Below are 19,453 nucleotides of genomic sequence, written 5' to 3'. Positions count from 1 at the left end.
TTGGTAAGAGCACCTGCTGTGAAAGTCAAAAGGGCCTAAACTCAAATCAACAACACATGTAAAAAAAAAGTTCAGTAGTAGTCCTTCCATGTTTCAAGTAAGCGCTGGTGGCTCACACCTTTAATCCCAGCACTCGGGAGGCAGAGACAGGTGAATCTCTGAGTTCAAGGCCAGCCTGGTCTATAAGAGCGAGTTCCAGGACAGGCTCCATAGCTACTGAGAAACCTTGTCTCGAAAAACCAAAAAGCAGAACAAAACAATACACAAAACAAAATCAAGTAAGACTGTTGAATTATTATACAAAAAGTTTTTTTTTTTTTAAATGCCAATAAGGACAAGTGAGACAGCTCAGGGCATAAAGGTACTTGTCACTAAGCCTAATGACCTGAGTTCAATTCCTGGGAAACAGATGATGGAAATAAAATCAGCCAGGAGGTAGAAAGCAGCAGTTCTCTTTGACTTTGAGGTCAGTGTGGTCTACAAAGTAAGTTGCAGGCCACAGAGCTACACACTGAAACCTTGTATCAAGAGACTGAACTGACAAGTTGTTCCTCTGACTTCTACCCTCACACCATAGAACACACAGAAGTTCCTATGTACACACGCACACACACACGCACACGCACACAATAATAAACATTTTAAATGTCAGTAAATTAGTGGTGATATAATTAGTGGTGATACCATTTGGATATTCAGAGGGACATATATATTAATGGCAACCATGAAAAGGTTTTCCATATTATGTCAAGGAAATGCAAATTAGTAATTATTAGATCCATTTTACATTCATGAGTATGTGTCAAACTAAAAAGCCAGCTTTATCAAGTAGTATGGGATGTACAACTAATTACTGCATCTTCTTGTACTCCAGGTGCAAATATAAAATGAATAGCTAATTTAGAAAAGGGTTTGGCTAAACATGAAAGGATCTTTAAGTCAGCACAAGATACCTCAAAACCAAGTTCTAAGCACAAAGGAGATTTATTTGCCCCAAAGGGACAAAGGACTGTCTCTGGATATAGAAGAGACAGATGTGGACCATAGGCAAATGACAGTTTATAAAGGAAAAGGGGAAACCCAATGTTAGGATCCTTGGTTAATTTTGATTGGGCTTGTTAATTAGGGCCACAAAAAAAAGGGGGCTTTTGATTGTTGGATTTCAACACTTTCAATAGCTTGGACCTTGGTAATTAGCCTCATGAGGAGAAAGTGGCCAAATAAGGGAATAGATCCTGGTGACTAGCTTTAGGAATGTTATCTGTAATCTAACGGTTTAATAGGTAGAGGGAATGGGGAGAAGGGCAAAGCAAACACTATTGGCACTATGTTTGGCATTCCTGGGCCTACTAAAGCCTTCAAAACATACTGTGATGGTTTATGCTTTGTTCAAGGCAATTCAAAAAAAGAAAAAAGTTGGAAGTGGTGGCTCAGAGCTGAATTCTCAACACTTGAGAGGCTGAGCCAGGAAGGTCATGGGTTTGAAGCCAGCCTGGGCTACAATAGTTTCAGAACAGCCTGAACTAGAGAAACTTTGTTTCAAAGATTAACACAGCAGTTGGGTCTGGTAGTATTTATTTTTAATACCAGAACTCAGAAGGTAGAAGCACATATATTTCTGAGTTTGAGGCTAGCCTGGTCTACAGTGAGGTTCAGGCCAGCCAGAACTACATAGCTAAACTCTGTCTCAATAAATACATAAAGTTAAAGGGTGAGGGACGAAGCTCAGTAATAGAGAGCCTTCCCAGAACACACAAGGACTGAGGTTCTACTTCGGTACTCACACACAAACACACATATACTGAGGGACAGGTATATGAATCACTGTCCTCTTAGGGGAGACACCACAAGCATTACAATCCCAGAACTTAGGAGGTAGAAGCAAGACTGAAAGGCCAGCCAGAGTTATATAGAGACTTTGAACCAAGCCTGCATTAAACTATCTCAAAGACTCAAGAGGTGGGGAATGTGGTTCAGTGGTGGAGCAGGTATCTAGCAATGCGCAAGGCCCTAGGCGCAATCTCCAACACTGTAAGTAAATAAACATACAAGGTTAATGTTTAAAAACGGTTTTAAAAAATTTAATGCATTTTGTGTTTGCCTATGTGGGGGTCAAAGCGTAACTTGCAAGAGTCAGCTCTCTTCTTTCACCATGCGAGTCCTGGGGATCAAACTTGGGCTGCCAATCTTAGCTGCAAATACCTTTACTCACTGAGCAATCTCACCTGCCCAAGTTTTAAAAAATTTTTATCTGACAACTGTATATAAAGGGTTCAATGGGATCTTTCCTTCCTTCTTGTTTTGGTTTTTCAAGACAGGGTTTCTCTGTGTAGTTTTGGAGCCTGTCCTGGAACTCACTCTGCAGACCAGGCTGGCCTTGAATTCATAGAAATCCACCTGCCTCTGTCTCCCAAGTGCTGGGATTAAAGGTGTGCACCACCACTGCCCGGGCTCAGTGGGATCGTTTAATAGGCGTTGTGTAATCACTAAAGCAAACTAACTAGCATATCACTTTTACATTCTTATAAAAGCAACTACCATAAAAATGAAAATTGTACATATCCTTATATTTTAATAGTACTGATTTAAAACTTTTAAAGGTAAACTCTGAAATAATATATTTCCAATCGATAAAAGACAAAAAGATAGAAGTATTTTTCTCTATCATCAGAGATGGAAAAGTGGGACAAGCCCATATGATCAGGAGTGAGTTCCCACTTATGAAACACCAAGCTATTTACACAGCTGGATGATGGGTTTTGCTTTGATTTGATTTTAACTGTGCCCTGGATCTTTCCTTTGAAATGAGAACGTGCATATGTTTTTCATTCTACAGGACACAGTTAAAGAGTATGGATTTTTTTAAAAAAAACCTTGGACTTTTAAAAGTGTCGAAAATTTTTGCCAAGCAAATTTCAGTCAGGAGGCAGAGACAAGTGGATCTCTCAGTTTACAGGCAGCCTGGTATACATAGCAAGTTTCAGAACAACATGATGATGTTCTCAAACTGTAGGTTATGACCCTTTGGAGGAGCTGAAAAACCCTTTCATAGGGGTCACCTAAGATATTTCACATTACAATTCATAATTAGCAAAATTATAGTTATAAAGTAGCAACAAAAATAATTTTGTTTGGGGGTCACCACAACATGAGGAACTATATTAAAGGGTCACAGCATTAGGAAGGTTGAGAACCACTTCAGACCCTATCTTAAAGTTTTAAAGACTGCGGCATGTCTAAAGTTATGCCATTTTATACTGTTACAGTAACGAGGTCTTGAGGATAAACAAGAAAGGAAAAATTATGGTTTCACAGTGATGTGTCTGTGTCAAATTGACAAGGGGTCAATTGTGCTGGTTAGTTTTTGTAACCTGACACAAATTAAGTTACCTGGAAAGCGGGAGTGATGGCACACACCTTTAATCCCAGCACTCTAGAGGCAGAGACAGTCAGATCTCTGAGTGTGAAGCTAGTCTGGTCTATAGAGTAAGTTCAATGACAGTCAGGGCTACATAGAGAAAGCCTATTTCAACAACGAATTTACCTCAGGATAAGGAACCTCTACAGAGGAGTTATCTCCATCAGACTGCCCTGTGGGCATGTATGTGGGGCACTTTACTAATGATTGATATGGCAGAGTCCAGTCCACTGAGCAAGCCAGAAAGCAGATTTCCTATATGGTTTCTGTCCTGACCTCCCTCAAGGATCAACAATGATTGGGCTGTATAAGTCATATAGAACCTTTCCTCTCAGAGTTGCTTCTGGTTACCCTGTCTATTAGTTATATTTCTATTGCTGTGATAAAACATTATGACCCAGAAACTTGTAGAAGGATGGGTTTATTTGGAGCTATGGTTATAGAGGAGTAAAAGCCCATGAGGGCAGAGCAGAGAACAGGTATGACAGCTGCCACAGGGTGTGGAAGGGCCACATCTTAAATCACAAGTGAGCAGCAGACACAGGGTGCGGAAGGGCCATATCTTAAATCACAAGTGAGCAGCAGAGTAGGAATTTAAGTGGAAATAGTATTTGACTTTTGAAACTTCAAAGCCACACCTTCTCAGTAGCCCCAAACAATGTCAGCAACTGGGGACCAAGCATTCAAATGCTGTTTGATGGATAGCTCATTTAAAGCACATGGTGAAATAGAAAGCAAATCTGTACACCATGTCAACTAGATGCAGCTGTTTCCCATTAAACTCCATCTGTACAATTACTGTATTGGTTACAAAACCACAACTGGACATCTGAAAGCAAATTTACAACCATGCACAAAATACACAGACTACACTCACATCTAAATCTAAAGTATTCTACAGTCTACGGTTTGCTTGTTCACAACACTCCTTAGAGAATACCCCCACAGTAAGTGTGAAAACTGATACACAAATAAAATTATAGCCATTCATGTGTGCTACTTTTTGTCACAGAGACCAAAATAATTGAGTAACTCAAGGGGAAATTTTTTTATTTGGCTCAGCTCCAGAGTCTAAGATTGCCTAGCTCCACAGGCTTGGGCAAAACATGGCAGCAAGATATGTGATGGACTCAGCGGTTCACTTCATGGCAGACAGGAAGAAGACACAGCTCTGAAGGGCACACATAGTTCCTGTGATTTACTTCTTACAGCTAGACATTCCTCGCCTTTCACCACTGTTCTGCAATGCCATCATAAGACTCTACAAAAGGACTAAAAGATTCACTAACCAGAGCCTTTATAATCGGGAAAGAGGATTACATGCCTATGGTGTGCTTTGCTAATTACGTAGACATTTCTGCCATCACACAAGATGGAAGGGGGACGGAAGAGAAGTAGAGCTATCTAATTTGGTAGAAAGATGGACTATAATCAATACTCAGTTTTGCCATATGCTGTCAATGGATGGAATGGGATTCAAGTAACTCAGTTATTTTACTTCCCATTTGGCTTACCAGTTTAACTTGCATAGGCAATCTCATTAATCAATCCTTAGTCCTCTTGTAAAACAATACGAGCCTGAAGCAACCAACATACAGATTCACTTAATGAGTTGTCCCATTTACAGCATCATGTTTAAAGACAGGTATCTCATGCAAGAAGTCTTGGTAATGGTTCTTCTGCTTGTATGTGCCTCACCTCCTTTATAAAAAACAAGCAAACTGGGGGCTGGAGAGATGGCTCAGAGGTTAAGAGCATTGACTGCTCTTCCAGAGATCCTGAGTTCAATTCCCAGCAACCACATGGTGGCTTACGACCATCTATAAAGGGGTCTGGTGCCCTCTTCTGGCCTGCAGATATACACACAGACAGAATATTGTATACATAATAAATAAATAAATATTTTAAAAAACAAAAAACAAAAAAACAAGCAAACCACAACCAAACTAAAAACCCTCAACACATTTGAAGAAAGTTCTTTAACTGAGCCTTGGAACTATGCAGGCTGCCTTGAAACATTCATGTTCCTAACTGCAATAATGTTTCAGGGGAAAATTAACTGTTACAGCACTGCATAAGGGCATTTTGGTCAATAACAAACTGTCTAAAAGACAATGGTCCCCTAAGATTTCACTACTAATAGATACGTTAGCCATTTTATTTTGTGTGAATGTCCTCTGTGTCCTAATAACAAACTTCCTAGCAATGTACATTTCAGAACAGTATCTCTGTGTATGACTGTTTTGAAAATTTGCTGATCTTTCTTATAAGGAATTTAATAGTATAAAGTTTGCTAGGAAATGCATACTGTTTTATCAAAACAAAACCTAACCCATCCAGATTTTTATGTTAATAGCATGAAAGGGCTTATGGGAAGATAATATTGTCCTCTCAGCCATCAAGAGTAAAGGAGCCCAACATTGAGGGGGGTTAAGGCAAGGAGGTCAGCCAGGTCTAAAAAGGAAGACCTTCCCATCATATCTACCCCCTCCAAAGAGAAAAAGAAAAACACCAAGAGTATGCCTCCAAACAGTCCAATTTCCATTAATAAGCTTCCCAGCTGTGATGGGGATCCAACCCAGGGACTCAAGCATACTGAGTGCTCTTCCAATTGAGCTGCATACCTAAGTGGGTTCCCCTTTGTGAATTTATTAAATAGCAATGAATGTTATTTAAATTCTTATATCTTATTCTTATTACCAACCATTTTAAGTCAGTATTTTCTGGTCTTCTAAATGCTATAATCAGAACTTTTCCTTTGTTTTCCATTTGTTTTTACAATAATTTAAAGCAAATGGTCATTACATTACTTTGACTTCACTGGGAAAGCTCATGCTAACCCATCTAAACCTTTCAGAATTATGAGTTTTCAAGGCAACCTGAAAGAGGCACCTCGCTGTGGCAAAGAGAGAACTAATGCAGAGTTAGGAAAATGGGATGTTCTTCCTAGCCTCAACATGGCCTTTTAGAACTAGTGCTCTGGACAAGGCAACGAACTCTTCTAAACCTGAAGGCTTGCTAAAGAAAGAAAAGAAAAATGAAGACACTGAACAAGATGATCTACAAGTTCTCATTCATGTATATGCATACTAAAACCAGAAATCAGGTCTTTTCCTTAGTCATTCTTCATTTAAAAACTTTTTTAAAAATTGCCTCATTATGTTATGTGTATGAGTGTTTTGCCTTCATGTAGGCCTGCACATACCTGGTGCCTGAGGCCAAAGAGGGTTCCCCAGAACTGGCATGAACAGTTGTGAGCCATCACCTGGATGCTGGGAATCACATCTAGGTCCTCTGTAAGAGCAGCCTGGGCTCTAGAGCGCTAAGCCATCTTCTCCAGCTGTTTTATTTTTAACTGTGTAATTGTATGTGTCTGTGTGTGGATACCCTGGAGTTGGGAGCTACAGATAACTGGAAACCACCACACAGTACAGGGAACCAAACTAAGGTCCTCTGTGAGGCTCCCCTAATGGAGGAGCCATCTCTCAAGCCCTTCCACGTTACTGAGTCAGGGTCTATCACTGAACCTGGATCTTACCAAATGGTCTGCAGGGTCTTCTTGTTTCTGCCTCTTAGCAGTGAGATTACAGATGAACAACACATCTGGCTTTTACATGGATGCTGGGGATCTGAACTCCGAACCTCTTTGTTCGTGTAGCACTTTACCCACCGGGCTATCTCCTCCACTCAAGGAAAAACTTTTAATAGGTTATCTTCCAATGAAAATATATTACGATTTCATGCAATGCTACAATATTGATTTTGAAATCTACTTTTGCCATGTACAGCTCACCGTCTATCAAAAACTTCCCTGGGACTAGAGATATATAGTTCACTGGTAAAAAAAAAAAAAAACAAAAAACAACCAGCCGGGCTGTGGTGGCTCATACCTTTAATCCCAGCACTCGGGAGGTAGAGGCAGGAGGATCTTTGTGAGTTCAAGGCCAGCCTGGTCTACAAGAGCTAGTTCCCCTACCCTACTCATCGATACACAACAGCTAAAAAAATTTTTCTGAGACATAGCATAAATAAAAAATGGAAATGAGACTAAATAATGGGCCTATGTTAGCTAGAAATACTATTTTTGTACATCTGAAATTCTCCCAAAATATAGAACTAAAAAGAAAAGTTACTCTCAGAAAGAGAAAAGAACATTCAGCGGGCAAGAGTACAGTTCAGTCTTTGACTTCAATTTAAGTGATTTCAATGCCCATTCTTACGGGGTTGCAATACAATCTCCTAGAGGTTCTTAAAGTTCTGCTAAAATTAAGGAAAACGAACTCCAACCAAATGCAATCGTGGCTGTCTACTGATAATAAGCATGAAGAGTACGGGACGGAATCATTTCACATACATTTCCTATAACTTCTGGGCCACCATCCAAATGACAAATGACATCCAAATGAGATGAAAAATGAATAAACAGGTAAATGTTTCAGGCAGGAGGATGCTGCCACCGGGGGAAGGGAAGAGAAGCAAGGGGGAGGTAGTGGAGTCTGGGGTGTGAACGGGGCTGGGAAAGAGGCGGACGCGGAGGCTCAGCAAAGCGAATAGACGAGCGGAGAGCTGCCCCTCGGATGGAGGGACAGACAGACCTGAAGAAGAAAAATGTGAGCCCAGTGGGGGGAAAGGGTGCATTCCAGGGGGAACCACCGGTGGAGGCGTCTCCACGTGATCTAACGCCCGGTTCTCAGTCACGCTCCTCAGCTGAGGGCCTGGCAAGGCCGAGGCGGCCGGCGGCCTGCGGGAGAAGCGTGGTCAGTGGGAAGAGAAGCCGGCTGAGGGGAGGAGAGAGAAGGGCCGGCTGAGGAGGACAGGGTAGCGGGAAGGAGCTCGCACCGCCCGGCAGCGGCCGCCCCACCGGCCGGACCCTCAGCGGTCCCCGACCCAGCGCCCCACGCCCTGCCGGGGCCAGGGGCGTCCATCAGGAGCGGGTCCCTCCAACTCACCGGCCGTGAGGCTCGGCTGCAGTCCTCTCCGCCTGCCGCTCCCGCCCTGCCCTGCCCTGCCCGCCGCCGGCCCAGGCCTACGTAAGAGCGTGCGCACGCCCGCCTTTGTCTACGCCGCTGGACGTGGCCCCCCTAGCGCCCCGCCCACTCCGGCGTCACCCTCACTCGCGCTTGCGCCGTTCTCGGGGGCGGGGGCGGGGCTCAGGCGATGCCCGCCTCCCAGAGCTGCCTATTGGCCGGCGAGGAGGCCGTGCCCCGCCCCGCCCCTGGCACGGAGCCGCGCTGGGCACCCGAGGTGTGAGCAAAGGTCGCCCTATGGCCAGCCAGGTTTCCAGTTCGGGCATCGTCCCGGGGGGAGAGCGAATGAGGCCGGAAGAGCAAGGTTTGTTTACTGAACCGTTGTGGGACTTCATGTCCACTGAGATTCGGAACCGGCTGGTCACGCAAATGTTAGCTGCCATCCCAGCGCCGCCTGACCTGCCTGTGCTGATCTTGATACACTGAAAAAGAAAGGCCAGGGGTTGGCTGGTTGGCCAGCTGCAGTTTTCCAACTCAGCCACAGTTCTAGCTAATCCCTCGTCAGACTTGAAACTTCCAATTGAGACTTGTTTCCCCGACGTGGGTCTTAGAAGAGGAAGAGAAGAAAGAAGGGCGGAGGTGGAGATTTTTTTGTTTGTTTGGAGACATTGTACTGTAATACAAGCTTGCCTCAAACGCTGAGGTGGCACATGACGTTGAACTTCTGGACCTGCTGATTTCACCTCCCAAGTGCTGGGAATAAACCATATCCCAAGTTTTATAAGGTGTTGGGAACGGAACTCGGGGCCTCAAGCATGCTAAAACAAGCTCTCGACCAAGTGAGCTACATCCCCAGCCTCCGAGTTTCTTGCTTTTATTTAATTCCTACAGTACAGAGCCCTTTCCCTAATTCAGGACTTAAACCTTTCCACTTTTCAGTTTCTTCTTGCCAAAGAAATTTTTACACAACCCCAGGTATGTAAGTATGTAACGGGTATACAAGACTTATTTACTGATAATTATAAATTTACTTAAAATTATTTTGCTATGTATGTAGCAAATAATAGTTTTATTTATGAAAGCAAATTTATATATTACTGAGATGGATGTGCTTGCCATTTTTTATATAAAGAAATCGGCTAAATATTTGATACCAGAGTTTCAGTTTTCCAGACAGGGTTTCTCTTGTGTAGATTTTGGAGCCTTTTAAGGCATTTCGAATGTACTCTGGGCAGTGTGACCTAGCAGTAAGATGCAAATGTGAGATTTAAAGTTTAATAGTGAGCAACATCTTTTTAAAAATCCTTTTCAGGGCTGGGAAGATGGCTAATTAAAAGTGGCTAAGCACTGGTAAAATGCTTGTTAAGCATGAGGACCTGAGTTCAGATCCCCAGCATCCACGGAAAATCGAAGGTGGACCTGGTGCACTGAAGGAGCCAAGATAGGAAGATCCTGGGGTGAGGCCGCTGACTAGTCAGCCTAGCAAAACACTGACCTGTCTCAGAAACCCGTGGAAAGTACCAGGAGTTGACCTTCCTGGGCTCCACATGTGCAAGCATCTACAAACCACTGGTCAAACCCGAGAGGCGTATAATTGATAATATTCAGGAAGGCAGGATATCTTTGCTACAGATTTTTCAGGCAATTTCTGGGAACAGAAAAGAGGCCCTACCTACCCAAAGTAATACATATTCAGACCTTAAGCCTGGCCACTGCTAGATAAACCTAAAATATCTTATACGAACAGAAGATTATGTCAACAGCCTTCAGAGCAAATGGTGTTTATTGTGTAGGAGTTCTTTTTGTGATTTATTATTTGTGTGTATATGTGTTTGTACAAGTGCCTGAAGAGGCCAAAGAGGGACAGGCTCCCCTGGCTGGAGTTACGGACAGCTGGAGCCACCCAACCCAAGCACTGGGAACTGAGCTCAGGTCCTCTGAAAGAGGAGGAACCACGCTGTGATGAGATAGTAACCTCAACCCCCTCTCAAATCCTATATAATAACATTGAGAAAAACAATGGCTGCAGTTCCTCTTTGAGACGCTCACAGCCATGTTTCCCAGGTGTCTTGCTTCCTTCTGAGTGTTTTTCTTCTCCTAGTCCTTGAGCTTTAACCTATATGAAAACATTGGTGATGTGGGCTGGGTAGAGAGCTCAGTGGGTGAGTAAACCGCTTGTCATGCAAGCATGAAGACCCAAGCCATGATCCATAGAACTCACATAAAGTAGTGATGGGACCCTGTCTTAAACAGGGTAGACAGGAAGGACTGACATCCAGAGTTGTCCTCTGACCACTATACACCTGCTGTGGTACATACACAACTGTTACATGCACATGTAAACACAAACATCGTTAACATACACACAGATATTAAATCAAGATATAGCGGTTTGACTGAGAAACGTTCTCCATAGGCTTATGTGTTTGAGTATCTGTTCTTCACTTGGTCACATTTTGAGGTAGTTATACAGCCTTTTGGAGGTGGAGGCTTATTGGAGGAAGTACATCACTGGGGTCAGGCTTTGAGAGTTTCAGAGCTCCATTCCACTCCTAGTTCCCTCTATGTTTAGTTTTTATGATTGAAGGTGTAATCTCTTAGGGGCTGGGAAGATGGCTCACTGGGCAAGAGCACTGGGTAATCTTGCAGAGGACCTGAGTTCAATCCCCAGCACCCACACAGTGGCTCACAACCATCTGTAGCTCCAGTTCTTCTGATTTCTATGGGTACGTGGCACACATGCATACTGTGGGCAGAACAGCTGTACACGTAAAATAAAATAAATCTATCAGAGAAGATGATTTGCCAGATTCTTGCTCCTGTTGCCATGCCTCCCCACCATGAAGGACTGACTTCCTCCCTCTGGAACCCTGAGCCACAACAAACCCTTCTGGAAGTTGCTTTTGACCATTCTGTTCTATCACAGCATCAGAAAGCACTATAGAATCCAGTCTTCAACTGTGCATCCTAAATTTGCTGGTGCTGAAATTCTTTTGCGCTTTAGAGCCTGATTTGTCCTTAGTTGAGGGGTCTATCCCTCAACTGAGGGAAGTTGTGGAGAGCTGAGCCACTAGTAAGAGGAAATCAGTTTTCTCTGCTGTAGGACAATCCTCTTGTACACTGTAAAGATCTGTCACTGGAATTGGTTTAATAAAATGTTGTTTGGCCAATAGGTAGGCAGCAAGTTTAGACAGGGCGGCTAAACTAAGGATGATGGGAAGGAGAAGGCAGAGTGGTACCCCTACATGACAGAGCATAAATAAGGAATATGGGTTAACTTAAAATGTAAGAGCTGGTTAGTAATAAGCCTGAGCTATTGGCCAACCATTTACAATTAATATAAGCCTCTGTGTGGTAATTTGGGAAGTGGCTGCCGGGTTATTGGGAACGGGTGGTCAGGACAAGAAACATCCACTTACATTTCTCCAGTGGAACCTCACTGAGTATATTAACCACACCTCAGGGCGGACCCAGTGCCCAGGAGTAGACGATTAACACAAAATCAGCTCCATGTTTTGTTTTTTAACTTTTTGTTTTTTTCATTTGGATTTTTTTTTGTATTGTTGGTCTTTTGCTTGGTTGATTTTTGTTTTTGTGGGTTCTTTTAGAGAGAGAAAGAATACATACAGTTGGGTGTGGAGGGAGATGAGGGATCTGGGAGGGGTTGGGAGAGGGAAAGAACAAGATCAAAACAAGATTGTATGAAAACATTTTTAAAAGTCAGAAAAATGGTTTGCCAGCCTGTTCTGCTGTTGAAAAGTGGCAGAACCTTTATGGAGAGGATCCGGATGGAAGTTTATCATTGAGACTCCAGTCTGCACCCCTTTCCTGGTCATCAGGACCTAAGCAACTCTGCCTTACCATGGTGTTCTGCCTCAGTAGGTCACAGCAATGGAACCTGTTAAATAAAGACTGAAAACCCTGGACCTGTGAACCCAAATAAACCTTTCTACTTATAAATGGTCCAAAATAAATCTTTCTTATTCATAAGATTATCACAGATCACAGTAATAGCTTAAAATACCCCCACAAAACTGGCTAGCCACATAAACACATCTTAAACACAAGTCTGAACACATGTAAACGTTTCAAAGATTCAACAGCCTTTCACCCACAAAGAGACCTTGAGCTGGAATAACATTTCAACCAGTTAGAAACGGAAAAGATCTACCAAATCAATCATATTACTTAACTCAGTTGGGAACCAGCCAGCTGGACAGGCATAGCCTGTGTGAATGCCATCCGAAGAGCTCAATACTAGGCCTTTTATTTTCCTTGACAAACAGCAGGGTCAGGGAAAGGTAACTTATTTTCTGAGTTGGAGGTACTAGGTTGCAAGCTGAGCCACACTACTTAATTGGCTGTGGGAATACTGAAGTGCTTCTATTTGAAAATTTGTACCAATTGGGCAAAAAGATAAGATCATGGCTAGTCGAACGCAGTGTCACAACCTATGATTCCAGCACTGTGGGAGGACGATCAAGAGTTCCTGGCAGCCTGAGCTACCTACAGACCTTGCCTCTCAACCCCCAACATGGAAGGAAGGGAAGAAAGCTGGCTGCACTGAACTGACTACTGTGCGACTCAGAAATGGTGATAAATATATTTATAGTGCACATGACTGACCAAGGACTACCAGGTACCGTATAGAAGGTGCTCATTCCACAGCTACCATTTGTGAGCAACAAGCATACAGGGCATTCAACGTAGCAAAGGTTATTGTTGCAAAAGTTTGGGAACAATCCCAAGTGACTGGTCAACTAAACTATGGTTATTTAGGTAATGAAATTTCTGGCTGAAAAAGAGATCCAAGATCCCATCTTTGTTCCCAACCAGCTAGATCTTGAGGAGGATGTGCTATTAGGAATAAAAGTGAGAAAAGAGAAAACTTAAAAGCTGTTACATTTTGTATGCTTTCCAGTGTAGATGGGACATTGTGATTTTTATAATAAAATTAAGATGAAGTTACATTGTTAGGAGCTACTGATTTTCTCTGCTCTACAGTCAGAGTCACCGAGTGAAGGATACTGAGTGATAAGGCCCTGCACTGATGCCAAACGATGTAGGAAGAGGGCAAAGCATTATTTCCCATAAGGCTTCCAAGTTGCTCTTGGATAGTAAAACTACTTGGGAATTACAGTTACCTGGTGTCTTAGTTAGGGTTCTATTGCTGTGAAGAGACATCATGACCACTGCAACACTTATAAAGAAAAACATTTGCTAGGTGGTGGTGGCGCACACCTTTATCCCAGCACTCAGGAGGCAGAGGCAGGCAGATCTCTGTGAGTTCAAAGCCAGCCTGGGCTACAAGAGCTAGTTCCAGAACAGGCTCCAAAACTACAGAGAAACTCTGCCTTGTAAAACCAACGAGGGCTGGAGAGATGGCTCAGAGGTTAAGAGCTATTGCCTGCTCTTCCAAAGGTCCTGAGTTCAATTCCCAGCAACCACATGGTGGCTCACAACCATCTGTAATGGGGTCTGGTTACACGGACAGATTATTGTATACATAATAAATAAAAAAAATAAAACCAACGAACCAAACAAAAAAGAAAAACATTTAATTGGGGCTGGCTTACAGTTCAGAGGTTTAGTCCATTGTCATGGTGGGAAGCATGGCGGCATGGTGCTGAAGAGGTAGCTCAGAGTTCTACATCTGGATTGGCAGGCAGTAGGAAGAGTGACACTGGGCCTGACTCGAGCATCTGTAACCCCAAGCCTATCCCCAGTGACATACTTCCTCCAACAAGGCCATACCAACTAATAGTGCTACTTCCTCATGGGCCAATGGGAAGTTTTCAAACCACCTCACGTGGTTCCTGTAATTAGTAATGTGTACAGAAATCTAGTCCCATTAAATCCTTAGTGAGTCGAGGAAACTAGTAATTGTTTCCCACTGACTCCAACCTTACTAAAAAACACATGCAGTAGTCCTCAGGCTGTGTGGCTATTTGTCCCTTTTCTCCATTTTCATTTTGATAACAACTGATTTCCACCCTGGTTTGGCCAATCTTAAGAATAGCCATTAGGCCGGGCTGGGGTGTTGCACGCCTTTAATCCTAGCACTCGGGAGGCAGAGACAAGTGGATCTCCATGAGTTCAAGGCCAGCTTGGTTTATAAGAGCTAGTTCCAGGACAGGAACCAAAAAATACAGAGAAACTCTGTCTCGAAAATAAAAAAAAAAAAAATTAAAAAAAAAGAATAGCCATTAGTTTTGAGGGTATATGACCCAAAGTGGGGCAGTGACTTGGGACCTTAAAACAGGAGGTATGAGCAGGTATGGAGGTACACACCTACAATTGATGACGTGGTGCAGCCACCTTGTATGAACAAACCAAGGAACAGCGGGGATTAGAACCTGGAGGAGGTAAGTGAACAGCTTGTAAGGAAAGCAGGACACAACAGAGGAATGAACAGGGTGGTGTGCTCATTCCTTTCCCACCGCGGTAAAATACAGGGAGCAATGCTTGCTTTTGCTCACAGTTCTGGGGAGTACAGGCTGCCCTGGTAGGGAAAGCATGGTGGCTTGGTGTGGGTGGTGATGTAGATCCTACAGTGAAGCTTGTGATATCTTGGTGGCCTAGGAAGCAGCGAGCTCTAGGGTAGAACCAGGGTTCTATCCTCTCTCTCTCTCTCTCTCTCTCTCTCTCTCTCTATCATCTATCTATCTCTATCAATCATCTATCTATATCTATCTATCTCTATCTATCTATCTATCTATCTATCTATCTATCTATCTATCTATCTATCTATCTATCTATCATCTATCTCTATCTATCTATCTATCTACCTATCTATCATCTATCATTTGATTTCCAAAAATGTAAATTTGATTCCACCAGATCTCAGTTTAAAGGTTTTCAGAGCTCCCAACCATTTTTGCACAAATCCTAGACTCAACCTGGTAAATCACTCTTGAAATGTTAAGGTCACCTTAAGTTTCCTAGATAGAAACTGCTTCTCCTCCACCGTCCAGTCTCATTATGGTTTACCAGGCTCAGCTCTTGGGAACTGTCCCCTCCCGGAGCCTTCTTGCCCGACTACCCCTCCAGTGTGTCAACCTTGGACTAAAGCGTCTCTTTGGGGACATTTCTGTGGCTCTTGCAGCCGTGGAGTCCTTCCTATGTTGTTTCATAACTCCTTACGCACCTTCACAGGAACATAATATTCCTTGACTTGTGTTTGTTTTCTCTATGAGACTGTCAGCTGTTTTCAGCCAGGGGCTTTTTCCTCTGAGTGTATCGAAGTTTGGAAGTTGATACTCCCCCAGTATGGCACCTTGACATACTGAGTACTTTGAACTAAAAGAAGTTGGATGGTCTTAGAAGCAGCTTTGAAAGCAAGATCTTCCTGCCGGTCTGCCCGTCTCTCGCCTTTCTTTCTCTCCCGAAGTCATAGTATTCACAATTTCTCTTCTTAAGGCGGGGCATAAAAACTACAAACCACTTTCTCAAAGCAAAGCATGTAATCTAGAAAGGTCACTTTCTTTTCTTGAAAACCCTCATTCCAGAGTGGTCCTGCCCCAAACCCAAGAGTTAGACAACCCAGACTAGGCAAAACAAAACAAAACAAAACAAAACCAGGCTTTGCTGGCTCCCCGTTTAGTCTTGTGCCACTGGAGCATACATACCCCGTGCGCCTGGTCACATTTCTACACGGCTGTCCATTCTGAATCACACTTACGTTTTCATTTTTGAAGACTCCCATTTATTCAAAGGCATAGGCCACAACTGTGTGGTCTTTTTTTTTTTTTTTTTTTAAAGATAGGGTCTCACTATGTAGCCTTGGTTAGTCTGGAACTTGCTATGTAGACCCGGTGGCCTTGAACTCTTTATAATCAATCACATGGTCCAGTCTGTTTGTTCCCCTGGACAGCTTTGCTTCTACTTTCATGTCATATACACAAACATGCCTTTATGTGCTTATTTAGAACTTAGGATCAACAAGTGAGAGAAAAACTTTTTTTAATGTTTTTTTAAATGATTGTTTTTTAAAGACTGAATTGTTTAACTCATTTAATAACGATCTCCATTTAAATCCATTTTACTGCCAATGATGCAACTGTGTTCTTTATAGATGAAAGAGATTTGTTTATAGATAGCACATACATGTTCTTTGTCCACTTCTGTTGTTAGACACATACATAGGTTGGTTCCATTAGCTATAGAGACTAGTGCTGCAATGAATATTGGTGTGGAGGTGTCTCTGTCATGTTGCTATGGAATCTGTCAGGTAAATGCCTAGGAGTGTTTCTTAGTTACTTTTCGATTGCCGTGAAGACACCATGGGCAGTTATTTAGAAAGTATTTGATTGGGGGGGCTTATGTGCAGTTTTAGAAGCTGACTATGACCATCTTGGTGGGGAGCATTGCAGCAGGCAGGCGGACATAGTACTGGAATAGCTGAGAACTAATATCTGATCCATAAGCATGAAGCAGAATTTGGGGGTACACACAGCTGGGAATGGCATGGGCTTTTGAAACCTCAAAAAGCCCACACCACTTAATCCTTCCCAAACAACTATCCTCCCACCAACTAAAGACTGAACATTCAAATATATGAACTCTTTTATCCTCTAAGTCCTAAGGATTTTCTATTTTCCAGGGTCTTTTCAAGCTGAGGCTGGCAGCTGAGGCTGGCAGGGATGGTTGGCTTGATCAGCTCATCACCCCAGAACCTCTAGCATCTGTCTATGTTTATTCCTAGGGCAGATATATTTTGGAACCAAGTTATCATGTCTGGTTAGGAGAGACAGGAGGCATAAAACCCAATTGTGCAGCTGTCTATGCCAGCTTGAGGTGCTGTCCTGAGCAAGGCAGCAATTGTTGAACTCTACAGACTTGTACTGTGGCACACAGTGGGATGCACTCAGCTGCTGTTAATTCCTCAGCAGTCAGCAGTGCTCTTGGCTCCACCCCTCACCTCCCCACCCCTCCACCCCGCCTCAGGTTCCTTCCCCAGTGGTGACTATCTGGCCTGTATCCCTTCCAGATGAGTACAGAAGGATGGATGTTTAGGTACAATGAAGAATAGGTGCTGTGGTTGGCCCCCAACCCGTGAACAAAAGTTGCTGCTGCTTTCAGCTTTACAAGATGGGGGATGTCATTACTGTTTCCTGCATCAATCCGGAAATACTATTCTGGGATAAAATCTGACATAGAAATAAACTTGGGGAACTAAGAAGCAGACTGATGAACTTTCTCTAAGCTCTCTCATTTCGTTTATTAAACCGTTGTCTAAACTAGCAAGCGACATCAAAAAGCATATAATGTTGACTGGAGATCATAAAGTACTAAGACTTGAGAGGCGAGGATCAAGTATAAAAGAGGCAGAATACCCCCTCTCCCAGCATGGGCCAACTTGTTTGGGGGTGGAAAGCAGGCTTGCCTGTAAAGAGAGTTACAAGTGTGTGGCACACATTTCAACACGCTATACTTAACAGAAGAAGCTAGGCATGACTGATGCCATTTTCATTAGGTAACTTTCATGACCTGTTCTAGAAGGTATATGGCAAGTATACCATTACACTGTTTACACAAGCTGTGTGGATTTCTCCAGAATGACTTACATGAAATTCTGAGTAATTCCTTAGTTCCCTAAGGAATTTTGTGGACTCTAAGTGAAGGAAAAAAAAGTAAAACTGTAGACAAACAAATGGAAGTAACAGAGAAAAGACAACATGACCAGGGCCCGATGGCCAATAGAGAACTGTGCTTGTTCAGGGGTCTAAATAAGGATTTAAAGTCATCTATGGAATGTAGTTTGTTCCTTGTCCACAATGTAGAAACAAAAGTTAAGTTCCTACACTTTAACAACTGGCCATGATCCCTTGGAGCTCGACCCCTAGTGACTCAGTGTTTTATCCAGACATATGGACCCTAACTACTAATGATCCCACTGTATTTTATACAACTTGTGCCGTAAAATTGATTACTAGTCAACAAAAGTGAGGTGCCTACCTATCTATTCAAACAGCACCCCCCACAAATGGTTCTCGAAGTAAGACCTAAGACTTCTCCCTCTTAGTGGCTGATGCTTTGGGAACTCCCACTTCCTCTCCTGCAGTGATTTATTTTTTGTTTATTGTTTCTGGATAGGGTTTCCATGTGTAGCACTGGCTGTCCTGGAACTCACTCTGTAGACCAGGCTGGCCTTGAACTCAGAGATCTACCTCTGCCTCCTGAGTGCTGGGATTAAACATGTGCGCCATCACTCCTGGCTTCCTGGTATTTTTATTTTATTTTTTTTCGAGACAGGGTTTCTCTGTAGCTTTGGAGCCTGTCTTGGAACTAGCTCTTGTAGACCAGGCTGGTCTCGAACTCACAGAGATCCGCCTGCCTCTGCCTCCCGAGTGCTGGGATTAAAGGTGTGGGCCACCACCGCCCGGCCTTCCTGGTATTTTAATGTCACAGTTATGTCCCCTGTAAATTATTTTACCCACCCATGTCTTTAGACACCTGTTGAATGCACACTAACCCCTTTACTTCTTCCTCTTCTGGAAGCAACTGATAACCAACAAAGCTTTTGGAGAAGCAATATGATAGTTAAAATTATGTTTGTGGAAAATCATAGGTTCAGAAAAAACAGGGAACAATAAAAAACAATCATTTGGGCTGGGATCAATTTGGGTGCCAAGTTATATCCCTAAGAGGCTTAAAACTTACACTCATATCAAAGCTTACAACCCAAGAAAGGACTGTATTTCCTTTCAGTCATCTAAGCTGTGGGTCAGAATACTTCCCTATTAATCCAATCTTGTCTGTGTTTTATGCGTATAGCCAAAGTGTCTTAGTAAGCCTCACTGTATTTTCCTTGAGGGAAGAGAAAAAAAGAAAGCTTGGTGGTACCAGGGCATGGTACCACTCTACGACTGAACTTACAGTCTCAACCCTGTTATTTAGCTGGGTTGTCTTGCATAGTTATACACGCTTACAACAAAGGATGATGTAATTACTTGATAAAAATGTCTGTCATGATTTTAGTGGTAAGTTTTTAACCCTAAAGCAAAATATTTTGAAACAAAACACACACCTGGCCACTCTGGCGAGCATTCTGTGCAAAATATTATGA

The 19,453-nt window shown here is 42.9% G+C and overlaps 1 protein-coding gene across 1 annotated transcript in view; it reads right to left on the bottom strand.

The window, feature by feature from the left end:
• Positions 1 to 8,495, bottom strand: part of Gpat4 (glycerol-3-phosphate acyltransferase 4) — a 36,733-nt gene extending 28,238 nt beyond the window's left edge. Inside the window, exon 1 of the mRNA XM_038325644.1 lies at positions 8,368 to 8,495. The gene's annotated coding sequence lies outside the window, so the exon portion shown is untranslated. The remainder of the gene's footprint in view (positions 1 to 8,367) is intronic.
• Between the last annotated feature and the right edge of the window lie 10,958 nt (positions 8,496 to 19,453).

This window comes from Arvicola amphibius, chromosome 4 (genome assembly GCF_903992535.2).
Source record: "Arvicola amphibius chromosome 4, mArvAmp1.2, whole genome shotgun sequence".
Lineage (NCBI taxonomy): Eukaryota > Metazoa > Chordata > Mammalia > Rodentia > Cricetidae > Arvicola > Arvicola amphibius.
This window is presented reverse-complemented; position numbering and strand designations above follow the sequence as displayed.